Consider the following 23,140-nt stretch of genomic DNA (forward strand, 5'->3'; position numbering starts at 1 on the left):
AATTTCCAGATTATTTTATAACATTATCATTACTCTGCTACCAAAATCTGATAGACAATGCAAACTACAAATCAACATCTCAAATGAAAATAAATGCAAAAAATTCTAAACAAAAATATAGCAAATGGGGGGCTGAGGGTGTAGATAAGTGGCAGAATGCCTGCCTATCAACTACAAAGTCCTGGGTTTCCATCACATTGCAAATAAAAATAATAATAAAAATACATATAGAGAGAATGAGCACACACACACATGCATACATAAACAAGCTGACTCCAACAATCTAGAAAAAGGATAATACTTCAAGAGCAAGTAATGTCTATCCCATGAAACAAGTCTAAAAGAAATCTAGCTCACTATATTCCAAACTAAAAAAGAAAAGCTATATGATTGTCTCTATAGAAACAGAAACAGCACTAAATAAAATTTAACATCATTGCTGATTTTAAAAAAACACATAAATTGGAGCTCAGTGGCAGAGCATTTGCCTAGCACTTGTGAAGTATTGGGTTTAATCCTTAGCACCACATAAAAATAAAGAAAGGCATGCTGTCCATCTACAACCATAAAAATAAAAGAACATAAATCAATAGAAGGGAATCTCCTCAACTTGATAAACAGTATCTAGGAAACATCCATAGCTAATATCATCCTGAATGGCATAAAATGAAATTTTTCCGGTTGGTCGCAGTAGCATAAGCCTGTAATCCCAGTGGCTTGGGAGGCTGAGACAGGAGGAGGTTCAAAATCAGTCTCAGCATCTTAGCAAGAGACCCTGTCTCTAAATAAAAATATTTTTAAAAGGGCTGGGGATGTGGCTCAATGGTTAAGTGCCCCTGGGTTCAATCCCCAGTACCAAAAGAAAAGCAGAAAAAAATATAAAGCATCTAAAATAGGGATTAAGAAGTAAAACTGTCTTTATTAACAAACAACACTGACAGAATGTGCAATGGAATCTGCTACTAAAACTAATAATTACAGCATGGTTTCAGAATACAATATTGGTATACAAAAAATCAACTGTGTTTCTAAATATTAGCAAAGAAAATTGGAGATTGAAATTTTTAAAAATCCTCTTCTCATTAACATCAAAACACATAAAATACTAAGGATAAATCTGACCCTAAAAAAGTAAAAGATATGGACAGGCACAGTAGCACACACTTGTAATCCTAGCAACTCAAGAGGCTAATGCAGGAGGATCACAAGTTGGAGGCCAGACTGGGTAACTTAGCAAGAAATAACCTGTTTCAAAAATAAAAATTAAAAAAGGACTGGGGATGCAGCTCAGAGGTAGACTTCCAGGCACCCACCTCCAGTACCTACCTCCCCCAAAAAATCTGTACACACTGAAAACTACAAAATAATACAGAGGAAAATTAAGAAACTAAATAACCTGAAAAACAGACTATGTTCATGGGCCAATATATCAAATATTGTTAAGAAGTCAATTCTCCCCAAATTATATATTCAACATAATTTCAATTAAAATTCTAGTAGACTTTTTGGTAGAACATGGACATTTTGATTCTAAAATTCACACTGGGATTGAGGGAGAAGCCCAGTGGTAGAATGTATATTTAGCATGCATGAGCCTTGGGTTCAATTTCCAGCACCACAAAAATAATAAAAGAAAATCGCAAAACTTAAAAGGTCTAGTATTGATCACTGGTGCTTAATCACATTATTCTCATGTATATTCATGAGATTTTCCATTGTAAAAAAAAATTTTGAATAAATACTAAGATGAGATCAGGCACACACATAAATACAAAATATTCTTCCCTTAAATTTTTCATTACATCACAAAAATTGATTCCTATTTCATGCTTCCTTAAGTGTGACCCAGGGACCTGGGTTCCCACGCCCTCTAACCAATCCTCTGTTTTCTGTTCCTCTACGATCTATAACAGGAGTCAGCAAGCCACAGGCCAAATTTGGACCATCACGTATTCTGGACAGTTCATAAACTAAGATTATGTTTTGTACTATTGAGTGGTAGGGGGGAAAATCATGAGAATACTTCATGACATGAAAAAAATTATATAAAATTAGACAATTTGTTGAAATTCAGTCACATTCATTTACCTATTATCTGTGGCTATTTTTGAGCTACAGTGACAAAGTTGATTAGTTGCAAAAGAGACATAGGCCTGAAATAACTAAAAAAAAAGTTACTATCTGGTTCTTTATGAAAATGGTGGTTGATCCCTACTTTATCATATACCTTCCCTTCCCTCAGCTAACCGTTCCCTCAACTCTGGAATACTCATTATTATCTCACCATTGTTCAAGTCCAAGCTACTCCTAAAACCTCCTAATTCCCTTCCTCCCCCTTTCCAAACCTCACCTATAATCAGTAGCTTATGTGAAAAGTAGGTAAGCAAAACAATATTTATTACTCAGTCTACTGAGGCCTTGAAGACGCCTATTCTTAGATACAAGAAGGGGTCGATGGCCTCCTATTCATTTCTAATATTTCAAAGCAGGCTGGCAGGCTTAGCAGTTGGGAAGGAGAAAGCACACCATATAGACACAGCACTGAGAAAATTCCTTAAGTAAACCCTCAGAGTAATGTGTTAGCACCCCTGTCTACAATGCCATCAGTTACATTTACTACCAATAAAGTCAAAATTAGAAGAATGCATCTCCAGATACCAAGACAGCATTAATTCAGAAAAAAAAAAATAAGGAAGAAAAAGATGATTAGGAGCTGAAGGAAAAGAAGAAAACCTGTCACTCCAACAATTCAGATTTGTCCCAATGTGTGGTTCATGGAAAACTGCAGTGACACTAGCAAGTAAGGGACCAATCCCATCACAGGAAGGCCAAGGCAGAAACAGCCCATTAAGAAGGGGCAATGCAGAGTTTCAATAGAAGCCTCTCCAGGTGTCCGAAAGTTCCTAGAGTTGGCACACAAAACAAGATGGCCAATCTGCCAAGCCTAAAACTCAGGGATCATTAACCATCCCCGCATGCCATTTGGAAGTGAATAATAACGTAGTATAAAACCTAAAATGCACCTCTGTAACTGAAGTTATATATAGGAAACCCTAAGCTTTTGAGGATACATGGTTTTTTCGTCTCTCCAATTTAAAAAGGCAACTGAGAGAGGAAGTGGATTTTTGAAGTGAGAAGATACCCCCAAAAGTCAGGATTTGATCTTGTTGTCCATGAGTTCCTAGGAAGAAGCTGGATTTGTGAAAGAAAAACTATATTCAAAACCTATCTCTCTGAAGCCATGAGGAAGTGTAGGCTGACCATAAGTCCACTATGTCCTCAGAGTATATATAGCAGGCTGCTCTAAGAGAATTAGTCCTGAGCTGAAATAAATCATTTGACTTACACTATCTGGATCAAGGCAGACAGGGTTCTAGACAGACTGTGTTCCTCAGAGGATCTGAAGAGGTACCGTGTGCAATTCCAGAACAAGACTGCAAGGAGAGACTCTAATAAACCAGCTTGGTTTACTATCATTTTATTGTTTTTACAAAATGGAAGAAATAGAATATTTCAAATGTAAGAAAAATGAACCAATTTTTAGAAGTATCTTTTCAATAACAAGATATTTTTAATATACATTAAAATGATTAATATATAATTTATATATTTATATATAATATTATAATATATTAATACATATATGTTATAGTCACAATACCTTTATTTTATTTGTTTTTATTTTTACGTGCTGCTGAGGATTGAACCCAGTGCCTCACACATGCTAGGCAAGCGTTCTACCACTGAGTCACAATCCCAGCCCCAACAAGATATTTCAACATAGTAAAAAACACACCTCTACATGGCTTAAAGGAAAGAAGGCATGAAACTAATTAGAGAAGAAGTCAGTCAAGGAAAGATGTAGAGGGAGGACGCAAAGAAAAAGGAGCAAAGGAGGTAACTGGACTTCGATAGGATCAAGATTAATCTGTCATTTACCTTAGGGGACCCCACAACTTTTGCTACTAGGTGGTAACTCTGGAGAGCAGCCCTTCAATTCCTGGGCAGTTTTCAATACTGAGAATAAACAACTGCACAACTTTAAGGTACCATCTACCACAGAACCTTCCAAAGCAACAAAAACAAACCCACTCCTGTTTCCCTGTGAAAGCTCTTCAAACATTTGAATTCACAAAAGAGCTTGTCTTCTGCTTTCCAAAGTAAATAGCAGTAGTTCCTCCAAACAGAGGATAAGTACAGCCTGCTTGAAAGGCAGTGTGTTAAGGTAAAAAGGACATAGAATTTTTAGTCGGAAACCTAGGCTCAAGTCCAAACTTGGTCACTTGTTAGTTCTATATTCTTAACCTCTTTTTCTCACTTACAGAATAAGAAAAATAAGAGTTATGCTAACTACCTCAAGATTTGTTGCAAGATGACCACACTTAATGAAAAGTACACATGAAATGTATGCTTTTTCCTACGCTGCTATAGATATTCATTAGATCTTTTAGTATTGTCAACATAAACTTCCCAAACCTTATGAATTAAATTAGTTTTATAAATAAAGTTTGGGAACCCAACGCACCTAAGTACTTATGTGAAAATTACTGAGTTTGGAAAAGGAGCATCAGAAGCAAAGACAAGAAAGGCACTAGTAAAAATCCTAGTGTGGCTAGACAGCATCTTAGTGGACATTAATATTCCACACTAGACCTTCAGAAATACTATTTGAACATATACTCGCAAGTTGCATTTTTGGCTTTGATTCTTAATTTAAAAACAAGTGAAGTTGTTCCTCGCTGAAATGCCAAAAAACTTGTCTTGCAAAATATTATTTCATTCATTATAACAATGGTCTTTTTTTTTTAGAAGCAAAGTATTTTTCTTCTTTATTCTGTCTTCCCTAGGTCATATGTATAATAGAAAAACTTGAAATTGTCTTAATCTCTTAAACCTTCACTGTCCAAACACTTCAAACCTTAAAAAAAAAAAAAAAGGTGTACAAGCGTAGGTATACAAGAGGAAGCAATTTGTATCACATGCACATTCCTTTCAAAGCTGGAAGCAAAGATGATGCCCACTTGGTTTTTGGATGATAAAACAAACATTAGAGACAAAGTTCCCTCCTTCAGGAAACAAGATTTGAATCAGTCAACTAAACACAGTTAAATGAACTTTGAGGAGCTGGGGTTGTAGCTCAGTGGTAGAGTGCTTGCCTAGCATGTGTGAGGCACTGGGTTTGATTCTCAGCACCGCGTATAAATAAATGAACAAAATAAAAGGCCCATCAACATCTAAAAAAAAAAAATGAACTTTGAAGGTTGATGTGCACAACTAGTAGGTATCTCAAGGCAGGCAAGTGGGCAATTATAACTGGAGTGAAATTTCCTTAAGGGCAGGGACTAAGTGGTCATCCACTTCCTGTATAACAATCAGATTCAACAACTTTACATCAAGTCACTTATTCTGCAACATACGATGGTGTCACCGTCCATTGGTGGTAGCAGACAAGACACATTGAGCGAAATCCTAGATGTACAGGGTGCAAGAGGAGTCTTCAGGAGGCTAGAGTAGCCAGAAAACATTCCAGGCAAGGTCATATTTAATTGAGTTTTGAAGGTGATGATCCAATGAGTGAAAACACATTCCAGCAGAGGGAGGCAAAGAGACTGGAGAGATATCAAGAGACCAAGAGTTGTTCACATCTGAATAAAGTACATAAACAGAGGGAAGAGGAAGAAAGTAAGCTGGGGGCAAAATCCAGTGATGAAGTGTTCTCCATACCAAGCTGAGGCCTTATTATGAATGTAGTAGGAGCAGGAGAAAGTTTTCAAATGGAAGAATAACCGAACAAATCAATAGTCTGGAAAGACAGGTATGAGCCAAACTGGATTTAACCAAAAAAAAAAAAAAAAAAAAAAGAACTATAAGGAAGAGATGAGAAAAGGTCAAGAAAAACAATGTTAAAAGATCTTCATTCACTTCTCTCATGGTTAGGAGTTATCTTTACAATGTTACCAAATTATCCTTTGAATATGGAGAACTTAGATGGTTAAAAGCAGTCAGTCCTCAGAATACAAAAATCAGTGTAATGAAGAATTTGAGATTATATTATTCATTTTAATTCAAGACATATTCAATGTACCTTCGAATACATTCTATTCTATTCCATTGCAGGTTTTTTTTTTTAAAGAATATGTCTCTCTAACTCTAAATCTTATTTGGGATTAAGAGCAGACAGCCATGAATTTTAAAGATTTCACAAACACAGAGATCATCTGTTACATTCACTTTAGAACAGATCTCTCCCCCTCAGTATTCCCTCCACAACCAAAAATTTTCAACCACCTCCCAACCCCACCCCTACCCCACAACCCCACCCAAGGCACAGTCAGAGGTTAATTTAGGAAAGTAGATATGGAGAATGGAGGCAATCTCAAGAGAGAGACCTTTGAAGGTAAAAATAAGGAATACACATATCAGGGAGAATGTGGGCTATCTCCAGAGGGAGACAACCTGCCCAAAATACTTTAAGAATTTTTTTTTTTTTTAAATCTTTCTGGCAATGCTGAAGATCAAACCCTGAGCCTTAGGCATACTAGACTAGTGCTCTACCACTGAGCAACACCCCAACCCAAGCCTAATTTCTTTTTTCCTTATTTCTTCCTCCTGCCTTAGCTTCCCAAATTGCTAGGATTACAAGCATGCGCCACAGTGCCTGGCCCAAGCCTAATTTTTTTATGGTCATATTGTTTCAGAGCAAAAGACTGATTTCTGAACTCGGTGCCGGGGTGGTGGCACACACCCGTAATTCTACTGATTCAGGAGGCTGAGGCAGGAAAATCGCAAGTTCAAAACCAGTCTCTGCAATTTAATGAGGCCCTCACAATTTAGAGAAAGCCTGTCTCAAAATAAAAAACAAAAAAGGACTGGGGATGTGGTTCAATAGTTAAGTGCCCCTGGATTGAATCCCTGATACAAAAAAAAAAAAAAAAGAATGGAGAAACCCCATGGAACTTCATACCATGCAGCTAGTCTATTCACTGCTATCGATTCCAACCATCAGGAATTTCCCTACCTAAGCTTTTTTGTTGGCACACCCGGGAGGTGGGCAGGGAGGATGTGACATTTATCCAGTAGGATAGGACTAGAATGATCAAAACAGGAACATCTTTAATGCTGGGCAATTTTAATATCATCTGTGGACTGTGACAAATGATCACCTTTTTTTTTTTTTTTTGTAATACGGTTGAACCCAGGGGAGTTTTACCACAGGGCACACTCCACCACTGAGTTACATCCCCAGTCTTTTATCCTTTTCACTGAGTCAGGGTCTAGCTAAGTTGCTGAGGGTCTTTGCTAAACTGCCCAGACAGGCCTCAAACGTGCAACCCAACTGCCCCAGCCTCCCATCTCAGCTTCCCAAATCACTGGGATTATAGGCATGCACTACTGCACCAGGCCTCATATATACATTTTAAAAAGAAAAAATATATATATTTGAATCTTACCAGCAATAACCTCAAGAAATATTTTCCTAAACTGTCCAACAGTAGCAGAACAACAGATTCTAGGTACTCTTTTATTTCTTTGGGGTTCTTGCTTGCTTTAGGCTCTTTATTTCTAAAAAAAAAAATCACAATAACCCATTCTGTATTTGCCGTTTTCAATTACCATAATTACTATTTAGTATAATATCTTTCCAGAAAAGATGCTTAATTTTATTTATTTATTTATTTATTTATTTAGGAATGGGATCTCGCTCATTGCTCAGGTTGGCCTCAAACTCTCAGATGAAAGCAATTCTCCCACTTCAGCCTTCAGAGTAGCTGGGTCTTTAAGCAAACACCAACTTTCCCAGGTGGGTGCTCAATTTTTTTTTTTTTTTAAGTTGTCAATGGACCTTCATTTTTTTATTTTTATGTGGTGCTGAGAATCAAACCCAGTGCTCCACACATGCTAGGCAAGTGCTCTACCAGAGCCACAATCCCAGGCCTGGATGTTCAATTTTAACACCAAGAAACCAGGTCTTTTTTTTTTTTTTTTCCTTATTCTTTTTTGAAATGAGTCTTTTGAGTAATCAGCTTTATGAAAAATTCCTAATGGTTCTTTCCCTTCATACACTAAGGGTCTCTCAACATTCCACTCAAGGAGTCTAACTCCAGAGTCTCTTAGATTCATTCTCATCTACTTTACATAACTTGTAACCAGCTCCTCACCTCACATCTTTGTGGAATGGGTTAGAAGACCCAGTTCTATCCCTGGCTGAAGATGACTCTGTAGACAAGGACCAGGTAAATGTTAAAACTGGCGCTTCAGACTCCTTTCTTTTTCTGCCTAACCTTACAGATAGGGAGATGAAGGTCCAGGAAGGAAAGTTTCTTGCCCAAAGTCATAAAACCAAGAAGAGAATCTCTCCAATCTCCTGACACTGTCATTGTTTCTTTACTGAACTGAGCAGTCTGCGTATCTAACACCACGAGCAAGTTAGACATATGATTTAAATATGTAGATGGTTGGTTACATGCAAATCTTTTATTTTTTTTGCATGGCAAATCTTATGCATTAAGAAAAGCCAACACTGACAGTAATTTTGAACCTACACAATACTTTCAAATGAGTCATCTGATCAAATGTACAGTGTCCAGTCAGTTATAAAGAGAACCTTTGCTCCAGAGAAATCATGTGTCAAGACAAAACACTGAAAATAAACATTCTAAAAGTTCAAATTTGAATTGGAAATTCTGATACAAACTTCACCTTAGTTATAACCACTAGGATTACTCATCATTCACTATGATACTGTAACTTGACACTCAAATTATCCAAACTGTTACTAAGGCACACAGTGATAAAGCTTTTCTATGGCACAATAAAAAAAATTTTTTTTTCATTGAAAATGAATGTCAAGGAAATCCCTCCATACCTGGGATATACACAGGCAGGCACTATGCAAGCATTCTCCAGCTATCTCAAGCTCCTGAGTCTTAAGAAACTCTGCTTTGTGTACACTCTAAATCAAAAGAGAAAAGGACACATTTCTATGGAAATAATTATTGGCTCAGCCATTTCTTTATAGAAAAAAAATTTACCCAAATCAATAGTCTACTTGTTCTTTCATTATATCCCTTTCTGTATTGGTTTGGCTACTTTATAACATACATATATTACTTTTATATCTTGTTTTTAATTTTTTTAAATGACAATCATCCCTCACTATCCACAGGGGATTGGTTGGAGGATCCCTGTGAAAACCAAAATTTGTGGATGCTCAAGTCACTTACATAAAATGGCCAAATATATGCATACAACCTACCCACATCCTCCAGTATACTTTAAATCACCTTTAGATTACTTATACTAATTAATACAACAAAAATGCTACATAAGTAGTTGTTTCAGTATACAGTTTAAGCAACAACGACAAGAAAAAAATTTGTACATGTTCAGTACAGATGAAATATTTTTTTCAAAAATTTTCCATTCCTGGGGCTGGGGATGTGGCTCAAGTGGTAGCGCGCTCGCCTGGCATGCGTGCGGCCCGGGTTCGATCCTCAGCACCACATACAAAACAAAGATGTTGTATCCGCCGATAACTAAAAAATAAATATTAAAATTCTCTCTCTCTCTCTCTCCTCTCTCACTCTCTCTTTAAAAAAAAAAAAAAAAAAAATTTCCATTCCTGATTTGTTGAAGGAATGACTGAATAGTCTCTTTGGTGTCTCCTACACTGGCAAAATTAGTCACATCTCAAGTCTTTAGAAATGACTGCTAGTCTGTGAAGCCTGTAACTCTAATTTTATCTCAAGATTCATCCTCCTTAGTGACAGCAAATGTTGCTGAATTCTGCAACATTTAAAGGTTCCTGTATTTGTTGTAAACAAGAAACATTACCAATGCTTGAGATACTCTTTTCAACAAAATCATTTTTCCCCTGTACTCAAACTAGGCAGCGAACTTATGGAAATTTTACCTGGCTCCTCTTATACTATAAGATAAATTATCAAGGACATAAACAAATAAAGGTTTCCTGTATTTGAATGATCACAGGAATTCTAGTTTGACCTGTGAACAGGCTAAACCTACCTGGAAACTGACTGGTTTCCTAGTCATCTCCAGGGTAGCTGCCCAAGAGTGAATTATGATGTTTCAAACTTATCCACTTAACTAAGACAATTAACCATCTTGCTAGAAATGCAAATTTTACTCAGCAATACACTGGATTATTCATGTCTGATCCGACGCAATTAACCAAGTCTCAAGAATAAAAGACATTCAGCCAGTATGGAGCTGACCTCCCAGCAGAAGGGGACACCGCCCCAACAGAACCAACGCACGTAGCAGGCCTGGGGTTCGAGGCTCCCAGCCTTTGCTCCCCGCGCTGGGTCTTCAGGATCCTGAAACAATGCTATCCCAGCCCAAGATAAGGTGCCAGGGTGACCAGACAGTAATTCCAGTATATCCTGGAGCATGCACAGAGCAAAGAGCGAGAACAGCACCCATCCTCTCGTCTCAGAGGCGACGCGCTCCGAGGACCCAAAACCAGCTGAGACCCCACACCAGCCAGGACGCCCTAAGGACCCGAGGGTCCACGGCACCGGATGCGGGTCAGGTCAGTAGCAGGGAAGGGGACCGCGCAGGCGCGCGACGGGTTGGGGGGCCCACGAGGGGGACGGCGCAGGCGCGAGGCCCGCCGGGGTCTGCGGGGCCGCCTGGGCCAGGCCGCGCGGGTGGCTTTGAGCTCTGGGACTGACCCGCCGGCGCACGCTGTGAGGGGACCAGTCCTGGCTCTTACCGCGCGGCACCGCCTTACTCGCTCCCTCGCTCCGGGCTGGGGCCGGGCTGCGAGCTCGCCCGGTGGCGCGGACCCTGATCCGTTGAGTCCGGCCTCAGGGCAGCAGCCAACCCCGCGGCGCCGCTCGCCCGGCCCGCCCTCGGCCCGCCCCTTCTCCGTCCCTCACGGCTACCACCGCGGCCTGCGCAGACGCTGTACTGATCCCGTCCACGCCCCACCACCGCGCAGGCGCCGTTGCCCCGCCCACTCGCTTCCATCTCGTCTCTAGGTAGCGCAGGCGCACTGCCGGTCGGCCATCATAAAATTAGCTGCCGTTCCCTTACCTACTCGTCAACTCTCAGACTGGGTATTTCCCGGGCAGGTGGACCGGTAGGTTCCTCTGGGTGTTTCTGGGTGATGCGTGCAGAGTTCGCTAATCCAAGAGACCTTTCTCAGAAAATAAGTTCGTCCTTCGTGCAGTAGAAATTTACAGTGTGCCAAGGACTGTGCTAGGTACGAGTCACAAATCTTTTGCCCAAGGCCTACCCACTTGGCGCCACTGGTACATCAGGGAACACACAAAAAACAAGTCAACAACAATACTAAAAATAGGCTAAACGGCCTGGGGTTATGGCTTAGTTACCTAGCACATGTGAGGCACTGGGTTCGATACTAAGCACCAAAAATATAAATAAATAAAGGTATTGTGGGGCTGGGGTTGTGTCTCAGAGGTACAGCGCTTGCCTATCATGCATGAGGCACTGGGTTCGACCTCAGCACCACATAAATATAAAATAAAGATATTGTGTCCAAATGACTGAAAAAAAATATTTTTAAAAACTGAAAAAAAAGATAGGCTAAATGTACTTTATCAAGGAAAGGCAGTTCTGATACGTCCCAAGTGGACCTATTGCAAGAAGTTTTTTCCTTTGATAGTTAGAGCCACAATAGGTTTTTCTTTTATCTACATTATCAAGTTCCTAGGAAGAACACAACTTGGTCAGATATATTTTTACTACATTGCTGGACTATTTGCTATTTTATTTAGTGTTCTTTGCCTGTATATACTTAAAAGATTGACCTATCGTTTGCTTTCTTGAACTGGGTGTGTTTTGATATCAAACTTACACAAATTCTCAGTGAGTTCGTTTGAGTCGCTTTTCTGCTTCATTTGGAAGATTATGAATAAGAGCAGGAAAGTTTTGTTTGTTTTTTATGGAGCTATGGATCAAACCCAGGGCTTATTCGTGCTAGGCAAGTCTACCATTGAGCTACATACCTAATCCAAAAGCAGGGTTTTATGTTTTTCCTAATGTTTTCTAATGTTTGCTAATGTGGTATTCTTCTTTGGCTTTGCATTTTGTGAGATTTTTGAGGGAATGGAATTCAGTTTTTAATCTAAACATTCAATTTCTTTAACAGCTCTACTCTCTAGACAGACTATTTCTTCCTGTGTCTTCTTTTGCTGTTTTTTGTTTGTTTATTTGTTTGTTTGTTTTCAGGAATGTATCTGCTTTCTTGTTTTAAAAATCATTGGCATAGGGGCTGGGTTTGTGGTTCAGCCGTAGAGCGCTCACCTCGCACGTGCAAGGCCCTGGGTTCGATCCTCAGCACCACATACAATAATAAATAAATAAATAATAAAGTTTAAAAAAATTTTTTTTAAATCATTAGCATAAGTTATTTAAAAATCGAGTAGTTTTTGTTTTGATTTTTTAAAATGTATCTGAAGATACTTGAAATACATTTACATATTTCAAGTTCAGAAAGCACATCTCAATCCTATCATTCTTGTAGTTCCCCAGATGCAGCCAACTATAGTGTCTTAGTATCTTTGTAGTAATGCTTTATGAGTATAATCAAATATCCAAATAAATGGATTTTTTTTGCTTTTTTTTTTTAACAGAAATGGTACTATACTATATATACTGAATTGTAATTTGTGTGTGTGTGTGTGTGTGTGTGTGTGTTTGGTATTTGGGATTAAACCCAGGGGTGGTCTACCACTGAGCTACATTACAAACCTCTTTTAAATTATTTTTATTTTGAGACAGAGTCTCACTACGTTGCTGAGGCTGGCCTCAAACTTGCAACCTTCCTGCCTCAACTTCCTGAGTCACTCTGCACCCACCTGTACCTTTTCTTTCTTTTTTTTTTTTAATTATAGATGGACACAATACTTTTATTTTATTTATTTATTTTTATGTGATGCTGAGGACTGAACTCAGTGCCTCATGCGTGCAAGGCAAGCACTCCCCCACTGAGCTACAACCCAAACCCTGTACCTTTCTTTTAAAGACAAATATCTGATATTTCTTGTGAGATTTTTCAGGGTACAGAATTCAGATTTTAATCTAAGCATTCAATTCTTTAATAGTTGTAAGTCTAGACAGATTGTTTCTGTGTCCACATTAGCAAAGGGCTAAGATCGTGGTCTGGAGAGCCAGCCAGCAGCAAGTTAGATATCAGTTCTGGCCCCATTATTTACTAGGTGTCTGTCTTTGCATCCCAGTTTTCTCATCTACAGAATGGGTGTTTTTATGAGTTGGTGTGAGGATTCAGTAGAATAATACATGAAGAGGTCTTGGCCACCATACTGAAGATGCTGATAAGTATAAGCGGTCATTGATGCTGCTGTATAGCTCAAAAACCATTCAACATATGTTGCATCATTTTGTTCTTATATCAGCCCTGTAAGAATTTTGCATGAGAGCAGAATTGAGATTTTTAAAGAGGTTATTTCACTTGTTCAAGACTACTCAGCTAGAAATAAAATATGACTGTCTGGTCCTAAAGCTGCAGTGATTGATGCTCACCATACTATAGAATTCAAGTTCCCAGCCTGGTGGGGGAGGCTCTGGTCCCCACACCCACCTCTGCATGTGTAGCTGTTTCTTGCTCTTCTAGAACCTCACCTTCCCTTTATTCTGTGAGGATGCATTTGCCTTCGCTTCCTTGCTCTTTCTCATGGTATCCAATGTCCCTGATTTGCCTTCTCCTCATGGAAACAAACCTTCCTCACATGCCTTCTCCTCCTCCAAGAATCCCACTGACTCCTCCAGGACATGTTAGTAGCAGTTTCACCCAGCATAATACCAAGATATTCTGCTACCACAGCCAAAGAATGCACTAAGAATCTGGGAACTTGGTTGAAGCCATCTCTGCACCCTCTCAGCCCTAACTACAAAGTCTGGTCACCGAATTCCAGCATGAGATTGCTGCTCACAAATGTCTGCTCAGCAACCTTCCCCCACCCCTCCATTCTAATAGAAAATCTATTAGTGTGGGTTTTGCTCATTAAAAGCAATGTATAAGAATGTTCATAGAATTTTTTTTTCCTTAAGACAAGATCTCACAATGTTGCCCAGGCTGGTCTTGAAATCCTGGACTCAAGTAGCCTCCTGCCTCAGCACCCCTAGTGCTAGGTAGGACTACAGGGACTGCTGCTCCTGCTCTGTCTACTACATCCAGATAGATGCTTAATTTTAATGCTAGATGGTAGTTTTTCTTTCTTTTTCTTTGGGATATGCTATGAGATCTTTTCTAGGAAGATTGACCTCATGGCATACACCGGATAGGGAAGGTAACCCTAGCAGTTAGGAACCTGCTCATGATCTGGATATCAGAGAGTCTGAGAAGCTGAGATGGTGATGGGGTCAGAGGTGAATGATCGGAGGGTGAGGTATAGAATCATCCAAACTCCATGCCACTCTGTGACGGGGCCTCAGTACTGGCATCTGGGTTGTCCCATTGTTCTCACTTAAACCTTGCTCCCCTTCTTTGCTCATCCTCCTGAGCTTGCTAGGACTAGAGGAACAAAAATATCAGACATTTGAGGCAGATGCTGGGCAAGAGCCATGAGAGAATCTGATGATGGGCCTGGTCCTAGGGAAGCAAGTGGCCAACTCCATGAACAAAGGACCATGTATCTATTCATGTGTGAGCCTTTCATAGGGCCTAGCCTCCAAGTTTCATGTCACGGGTGCTGCCATGACCTTTATTTATGGATTAAGATTGCCCAGCATGGTGCACACCTGTAATCCCACAGGCTCAGGAGTCTGAGGCAGGAGGATCATGAGTTCAAAGCCAGCCTCAGCAATTTAACAAGGCCCTAAGCAACTCAGTGAGTTCCTGTCTCTAAATAAAATACAAAAAAAGGGCTGGGGATGTGGTAAGTGGCTAAACACCCCTGAGTTCGATCCCTAGTATCCAAAAATAAATTTCCCAGAACTAAGTACTGACATCTTCTCTCCTATTTGGCCCTGCCACTCCTGCCCTGCCATCTCATCCCTGAGATGGGCCAAGCTTTGCAACCTGGGGCCCCCATGAGCTCAGTGCCTCTGGTTTCTGAACGACCTGTTAAACTGATTCTGAGCACCACAGCCTGAAGTCCATCCTGATCACTGACTGCCCTTCTTGGGCCCAGCTGCCTCCATCTGTATCACAGCTAAAGGAGCCAAAACCAGCGGGGCTGCAGGCCAAGTTTTAATCTGAAAACAACTGCTCTCAACTACTAGAAAGTGATCAGCTGTGACTGCCAGGACATGGGGCTTGGTATTCTTGACTCACTTCCCTTGGAGCCAGATTAGCTCTAGGTCTTAGGAAATGTGCATCTGTCAGCCAAGAGAGGATGTTTCTGCAAACATAGACAAGCTGTTTACCTTCTACAGCGATACCTGGATACCCCACGCACCTGGTAATTGTGACTTGAAATGTGGGAGGCTCCTTGAGATGTCCAGAAGGCTGCAAACCACACAGAGGAAGAACAGAAAAGAAAATCAAACTGTGCCTGGTGGCACATGCCTGAATCCTAGCAGCTCAGGAGGCTGAGGCAGGAGGATCTCCAGTTCAAAGCCAGCCTCAGCAAAAGTGAGCCACTAGCAACTCAGTGAGACCCTGTCTCTAAATAAAATACAAAATAGGGTGGGGATGTGGCTCAGTGCCCCTGAGTTCAATCCTGGTTTTCACCCTGACCCTCCCCCCCCCAAAAAAAAAAAAAGAAGAAAAGAAAATTATTCAGGTTAGCGCATCTATCCACCTCATGGCCAAAAGAGATCAGAGATCTTCAGACTCTATCATTTCACAGTTAAGCAAACGAAAGCCAGAGATAAGGAAATAGCCAGTGCTTCCCATGTGCCAGTTTCATGATTCCCCAAAACTTAATTCAAATTCCCACTGGGACAGTGAGTATGTTCCTTGACTTCTCTGTGCCTCCAGTTCTTCCTATGAACAATGGTTATGATCCTAGACCTGTCAGGAATGTTGGGGGACTAACTAATAGGTCCTCACTCTATTGATGTGTCCCCTGCATACCATGCTTCTCTTTGTTTAAATATTTTTTTTGATGTTTGATGTACCTTTATTTTATTCATTTATTTTATGTGGTGCTGAGAATCAAACTGATGATTAGCAAGTACTCAACCACTGAGCCACAAACCCAGCCATCCATGCTTCTCTTTAAAACACTTTGCACACAGCAAATACATAGCTAATGTCCTGTAATGATGGATTTACTGTCTGTCTACCTGAAGACTGGACCTGGCGTGAGGTTAGGGCTTAGGAAATTCCTTTTATCCTTTCTTAAGGTTCAGACCCTCATCTATAGAAAGGTATAAACTTTTTCCAGCCTTCTAATTCTATTCCACCTACTACTAGTATGATTTTATGACATATAATAAGAATTTCATATTTTGGTCTTCATCCCTATTCCTGGTCCACAGTTCTGAATTTACCCTTTAAATCTTCAAAAGTGATATCCTTCAAAAGTGATATCATTATGCTAATGAGATGACCAGGAACTCCTTGATAGCTCAAGATGGGCTGGATGCCACAGGACTCGATTATGCTTAGAGTGTTGGAACTTCCAGCACCACTCTTAGACCTCCAGGAAGAGCAGAGGGCTAAAGGTTGAACTGATTATCAGAGGCTAATAACTAAACCAATCATGCTTCAGAATAAAGCCTCCATAAAAATTCCGAAAAGGTGGGTTGTGAGATGCTCTGGCTTGCTAAATCCTTGTGAATTAGCTCACCCCAAGAGAACATGGAAGCTCTGAACTACCCTCTGAGGCCCTACCCTGTGTATCTCTTCTACCTGTCTGTTCCTGAGTTCCTTTATAATAAAGGATTCTTCTTCTTCTTCTTCTTCTTCTTCTTCTTCTTCTTCTTCTTCTTCTTCTTCTTCTTCTTCTTCATCATCATCATCATCATCCATCCCAAGTGTTTTCATGAATTCTATGATACAATCTAGCCGGTTACCAAATCTAAGAAGGGGCTGTGGAAACCTCAATTTGTAGCTAAGTGTTAAAGAGTTTGAATCTTGAATGTCCCCCAAAGGCCAGTGTTTAAAGGATTGGTTCCCAGGTTGGTACTATTTGACGGAGGCAGAATCTATATTAGGTGGACCTAGCAGGAGGTCAGCAGGTCATTTTGGGTGTGCCCTCCAAGGAGATGGTGGATGTTTATTCTTTCCTCTTCCTTTCTCTTTGCTCCCTGGTTTATGGTGAAAGTAGTTTTGCTATACTGTGCACTCCTACCATGATGTGCTGTCTCACCACAGGCCCAAAATAACAGGGTCAACCAATCATATATTGAAACCTCTAAAACTGTGAGCCAATAGCAACAATAATCTTTTCATGATATATTTCATTAAGATCAAATTTGAACTAATAGGCAAATAGGAAGGATGATAAGTACATCATCCTGATTTGAACCTGTTATAGTTTGAGATTTAGAATGCACCCAGATGCATTCTAAATGCCTCTGGGACATTTAAATGTTGAAGGCTTGATTCCCAATGTTCAGAGGTAGGGCTTTTGGAATTGGATCATGAGGATGCTAACCTCCTCAATGGATTAACCCATTGAAGCATTCATAACTATTGGGAATTGGTGGGGACTGTAGGAGATGGGGCCTTCTTGAAGGGAGGGGGTCCTTGGGGGCACACCTTCTGGGACTATATTTTGTTCCCAGTCTCTGTCTCTCTCTCCTTCCTGGCCACCATGAAGTAAGTAGCTGCACTTTACTACACACTCCCAGCCATGATGTTCTGCCTCACCTCAGGGCCAAGGTAAATGAAACCAAGTGACTCTGGACTGAAACCTCTGAAACACTCAGCAAAAACAAATCTTTCCTACTCTTAAGTTGATTTTTTCACGTATTTTGTCACATCAACAAAAAGTTGACTAACACAGAACCCAAAGTACATAAATAAAATGACACTGTATTCATAGGAAAACCTGAAGGCAGTTCAGAGAAGATCTGAAATAAAGAAAGACAAGCTAATTTTAAATCCTTCACCAGGCCATGTCAGTTATAGCAGCCAGAGGAAGGAGAGGGGACAAGGATGGGGAGAGACACTGACATCAGAGGTGATTAAGGCTAGAGTTGCTGTTGGTTTGACCCCACAGGGTCTTGAGCTACCAGCCCAAACAAGGCTGTCCTGGGCATAAAGGAAAGGGCAGCAGGGGTGAGCCTGCAAAGACAAGTGTGGGGTCAAGAGAGAGTTGTGTCTCTGTTTTCTTATACTTTCCCCTTTCTAAATTTTTCCTTATAGTGCTCGGCATTGAACCCAGGGTTTTGTGCATGCTAGTCAAGTGCTCTAGCACTGAAATATGCCCCCAGCCCCTCTAATGCTTTCTCATGGCTTGCATGACTGAACAGAAGTCTGTTTTGGCTGGTCTGACTGGTATCCCAAGTCCCTATGGGGCCAAGCCAACAGCAACTGCAGCCTTGACTACATCTTCTGTCGATACCTCTTCCCAAACTAGTCCCCTCTCCTTCCTCTGATTAAGCAGAGTGTGTTTGTGAAGCAAAGAAGGGATGCACCTGTCAGTGAGGGGACCAGGGCTAAAAAAGGTGTAGACATAGAATTTCTGCAGATGATAAACGAGGAGACATAGGAGAAGGCATTCTCTGCTTTCTCAGGGCCTCTCATGAGCAAGGGTGGTGATGCGGGAGGGACTGGAAGACAGTGGCCAAAGTCCCCAGATGGAGTGAGCCCTCTTCTGTGTCCAGCACTGTGGTGAACCCCTACCAAGTGCTGAGTGACCTATGTGTATGTGTCCCTGGCCCCTACCCTAACCCATTAAGCCTCTGTCCTAGAATGCATTGGGGAACTGATGGGTGTTTGTCTGGAACAGGAATACATTTAAAAGTGGGAGCTGCAGAGTTGGGATCTGCCCATGATTTCTTGACTTACTAGCTGGCATGACAGTACTAGTTTCCTGTGGCTGCCTTAGAAAATTGCCATAAACTGGGTAGCTTATAACAAACAGAAATTTCTTCTCTCAACAGTTTTGGAGGCCAGAAGTCCAAATCAAGGTGTCAGCAGGGCGGTTTCCTTCTGGAGGCTCTGAGAGGATATCTGTCTGTGCCCACTCTCCCCCCACTTTTTCACCCCTTTTGCAGTAGTTTTGCAGTAGTGGGGATTGAGCCTAGAGTCTCAAGCATGCTAGGCAAACACTCTACCACTGAGCTATTATACTTTCGACTTCAGTTCTTTCAATTCTTTTTATTATTTACCTACTTATTTATTTAGATACTCGGATTGAACCCAGGGCCTCACATATACTAGGCAAGTGCTATATCACTGAATTACTTCCCTGGCCCTTTTTATTTTGAGTCAAGGTCTCACTAAGTTTCTGAGTCTGACCTCAAACTTGCAATCCTCATGCCTCAGCTTCTCCAGAAGCTGGAATTATCATGAACCACTACGTGCTGCTAGCTATTCCTCTCTCTTCATTTCTGGTGGCTGCCGTGCTGCTAGCTATTCCTCTCCATTTCTGGTGGCTGCCTGAGACTCTTTTTTTTTTAATATTTATTTTTTAGGTATAAATGGACACAACACAATGTCTCTTTATTTTTATGTGGTGCTGAGGATCGAACCCGGGTCCCGCCCGTGCTAAGCGAGCGCTCTACCGCTGAGCCACAATCCCAGCCCCTGCCTGTGACTCTTAATAGTCCTTGGTTTATAGACAGTTTGCTCTGATCTCTGCCTCTATCTTCACATGGTGTTCTTCGATGTCTCTGGGTCTTCTCCTCTTTTTATTTTTTTCTCTTATAAGGACACTTGTCATTAAATTTAAAGCTCTCCCTAATCTAGGATGATCTCATTTTAAGATCTTTACCTTAGCCAGGCGCAGTGGCACACGCCTATAATCCCAGCCACTTGGAAGGCTGAGATAGGAGAATGGCAAGTTCAAATCCAGCCTCAGCAACAGCAAGGCACTAAGTAACTCAGTGAGATCCTGTCTCTAAATAAAATACAAAATAGGGCTAGGAATGTGGCTCAGTGGTTGAGTACCCCTGAGTTTAATCCCTGGTACCAAAAAAAAAAAAAAAAAAAAGGATCTTTACCTTAATTATAATGGCAGACATTTATTCTAAACAAGGGCGCATTTTGGGGTGCCAGTTGAATATAATGGGGTACAGTTAAAAGAGTCACATTCCCAGCTAGATGCAGTGGGGCATGCCTATAATGCCAATGCCTTGGAAGCCGATGCAGGAGGATCACAAGTTCAAAGCCAACCTCACCAATTTAGTGAGGCCCTAAGCAACTTAGTGAGACCCTGTCTCTAAATAAAATGTAAAAACGGCTGGTGATGTGCCTCAATAGTTAAGTGCCTCTGAGTTCAATCCCCAGTACCAAAAAAGGAAAAAAGAGTTACATTCCCTTTCAAAGTCCTTGTTCTGTCTGGGGTGCTTTCACAAGGGGCATCAGAGGATATGATAGCCATGAGCATTTGGGCCATCTGGGACAGGCATGTGACATATTTGAGCATCTGTAAAAGTGGTAGCCACGTGGCCATCAGGCCTAAAGGCTGCAATGCATGCCTCTTGACAGCATGAGCTGGGCCATCCAACAGCCAGCCTTCTTTCTCAGAAGTTGCTCTATCATGCATTAAGAAATCTTCATTTGCATCTGGGGCTGTAGCTCAGCGGTAGACACCTGCTTAGCATGTATGAGGCCTGGGTTCAATCCCCAGCACCACAAAGTGAAAAGGAGGAATCCTTGGTTATTGTCAAAATCATAGAATCAGAAAGTAGGATGTTGGATACTAGGGGACTGTGGGGGATGGGGAGTTATTTTTTAATGAGTGTCAAGGACAAAATTTAAAGATCCTGATTGCTCTTATTTTAAATTCTAGAATTGCACAATACCCTATTACAAAAAATAGGATGGTTTGGGTTTTTTTTTTTTTCTTGTTTTGCTTTTTGGTACCAGGTATTATTAACCACTGAGCCACATCCCCAGCCCTTTTTCTATTTTTACTTAGAGACAGGGTCTTGCTACGTTGCTTAGGGCCTTGCTAAGTTGCTGAGGCTGGTTTTGAATTTGTGATCTTCCTATCTCAGCCTCCCAAACCACTGGGATTACAGGCATGTGCTGTGCCACCATGCCTAGCAAGGATGATGGTTTTGGTAATCTAAGACTAGGAGTTTGGTTTTGTGAACCAAGAGAAGTTGAAGAAAGCAGAAACAACTGGGCTCAGTGGCCCAAGCCTGTAATCTCAGCAGCTTGGGAGCCTGAGACAGGAGGATCACGATTTCAAAGCCAGCCTCAGCAAAGGCGAGGTGCTAAACAAATTAGTGAGACCCTGTCTCTAAATAAAATACAAAATAGGGCAGGGGATGTGGCTCAGTGGTTGAGTGTCCCTGAGTTCAATCCTGGTACCAAAAAAAAAAAAAAAAAAAAAGAAGCAGAAACAAAGAACAAAAAGATTGGAGGGGCTGGGGATCTAGCTTAGTGATAGAGCATATAATAGTTGGCATGAACAATGCAGTCTGTCCCCAGCACCACCCACCAAAAGTGGATGGATTCTTTCAAAAATATTTTCTTTGTAAGGAATAAAGTAAAAGGGACTCGCCCCCACTTTTATCAGTGCTTGGGATTAAATCCAGGGCCTTGCACATGCAAAGCACACATTCTACCTAACGCTGAACTACATCTCCAGCCTGACTTTTTTTCTTTTTTTAAATACTAGCAAAACTGGCTTGCTTGGAGGTTTACATATAATCTCTCATTCTCATGACTTATCAGAAGATCACATAAACAACTTAGTTTTGACTGGGTGACATGGAACCTTAGCACGGGTGACTCCATTTTGGTTTGATCTATTGGGCTTAGTGTAGGAACTCAGTCCAAATGCATGTATGGCCTCTTATAATTTTATTTAACATGGGGATAGAGTTCCAGTTTCACAAGGTGAAAGAGTTCCAGGGATGTATGGTGGTAATGGTTGTATAGCATAATGATTATATTTAATACCACTGAACTATATATTTAGAAATGGTCAAGATAGAGCTGAGGCTGCCAGTTGGTGGTAGAACACTTGTCTAGTATGTGCAAAGCCCAGGGTTCAATCCACAGCTCCCTTCTCCCTGCAAAAAGGTTAAAGTGGTAAGTTTTATGTGTATTTTATTACAATAAAAAAATCAGGGGAGCTATATGCCATGGCACATGCCTATAATGCCAGCCACTCAAGAGGCTGAGGCAGAAGGATCACAAGTTTGAGGCCAGCCTCAGCAACTTAGCAAGACCCTTAGCAACAAAGCAAAAACCATGTTTAAAAATAAAAAATAAAAATGACTAAGGATGTGGCTTATTAGTGTCAGAGCACCCCTGGGTTTCTCCCTAGTATCAAAACAAACAAGAAACAACAACAATAAATGTATTGGGGGAAAAAAGAAATCCACATTGTCCCATGAATCCCCTTCTACTTGGGGGGTCAGCTCGGTCAAGCCTTTCAGGCACCGCTGCTTCTCAACTACTTTGCCTGGGAAGTACAGGGTATCCACTGAGGTAAAAACCTCAGAACTCTGAGGGGAGAGTGTCTCCAAATGGAGTAGTGGAGGAGGTTGGGGAAAAGACTGCTCTAGGCCTGTGGGCATCCTAAGAGCATCCTAAGGTAAACCTCCACAGTGAAACAAGCAAATTTGTGGGTCACAGCATGAATGTTCCTTCCTATTCATGGCTGCACAGTGGCTGTAGTTAGGAGCTTCAAGGTGACCTTGAATTGGAAGTGATTTGCACTGACCTTAGGAGAAGGAGGTCACATGGGATGTATTCCCAGAGTCTTGGCTGATGTAGCTCTGGCTGAGGGAGGTGACAGCCCCTGCCCTCTAAGAGTGTCATGAACATGGAACAGTAGGGAAAGGGAGGGGGAAGGACTCAGGGTCCAGAGCTGCTTGTGTGTGTTGGGTTAAGAACAATGGCAGAGGCTGAGCCTGGTGGCACACATCTGTAATCCCAGCTACTCAGGGGGCTGAAGCAGGAGGATCATAAATTTAAAAGACAGTCTGGGTAATTTAGGGAGGGCTTTGTCTCAAAAGAAAAAATAGGGCTGGGGACATAGCTCAGTGGTAGAGCACCTTGGTTTCAATCCCCAGTGCACCTCCCACTCCATACAACTGAAAGCCATTTTAT

The 23,140-nt window shown here is 41.1% G+C and overlaps 1 protein-coding gene across 6 annotated transcripts in view; it reads right to left on the minus strand.

Annotated features, from left to right (window-relative positions):
* Positions 1–10,873, minus strand: part of Specc1l (sperm antigen with calponin homology and coiled-coil domains 1 like) — a 151,011-nt gene extending 140,138 nt beyond the window's left edge. Inside the window, exons 1-2 of one of the 6 annotated variants that reach the window (XM_046421276.2) lie at positions 10,736–10,780; positions 8,867–8,953 (exon numbers count right to left, since the gene is read on the minus strand). The gene's annotated coding sequence lies outside the window, so the exon portion shown is untranslated. Of the gene's footprint in view, positions 1–7,451; positions 7,476–8,866; positions 8,954–10,026; positions 10,155–10,235; positions 10,545–10,735 lie in introns of those variants that run through there. The other 5 variants (XM_046421275.2, XM_058571794.1, XM_046421278.2 and 2 more) reach the window with 5 other exon arrangements.
* Positions 10,874–23,140: the final 12,267 nt, after the last annotated feature.

The sequence above is a fragment of the Marmota monax genome, unplaced genomic scaffold (genome assembly GCF_021218885.2).
Source record: "Marmota monax isolate L192 unplaced genomic scaffold, Marmota_monax_Labrador192_F-V1.1 WCK01_AAM20220418_F8-fsc00157, whole genome shotgun sequence".
NCBI classification, from domain to species: Eukaryota; Metazoa; Chordata; class Mammalia; order Rodentia; family Sciuridae; genus Marmota; species Marmota monax.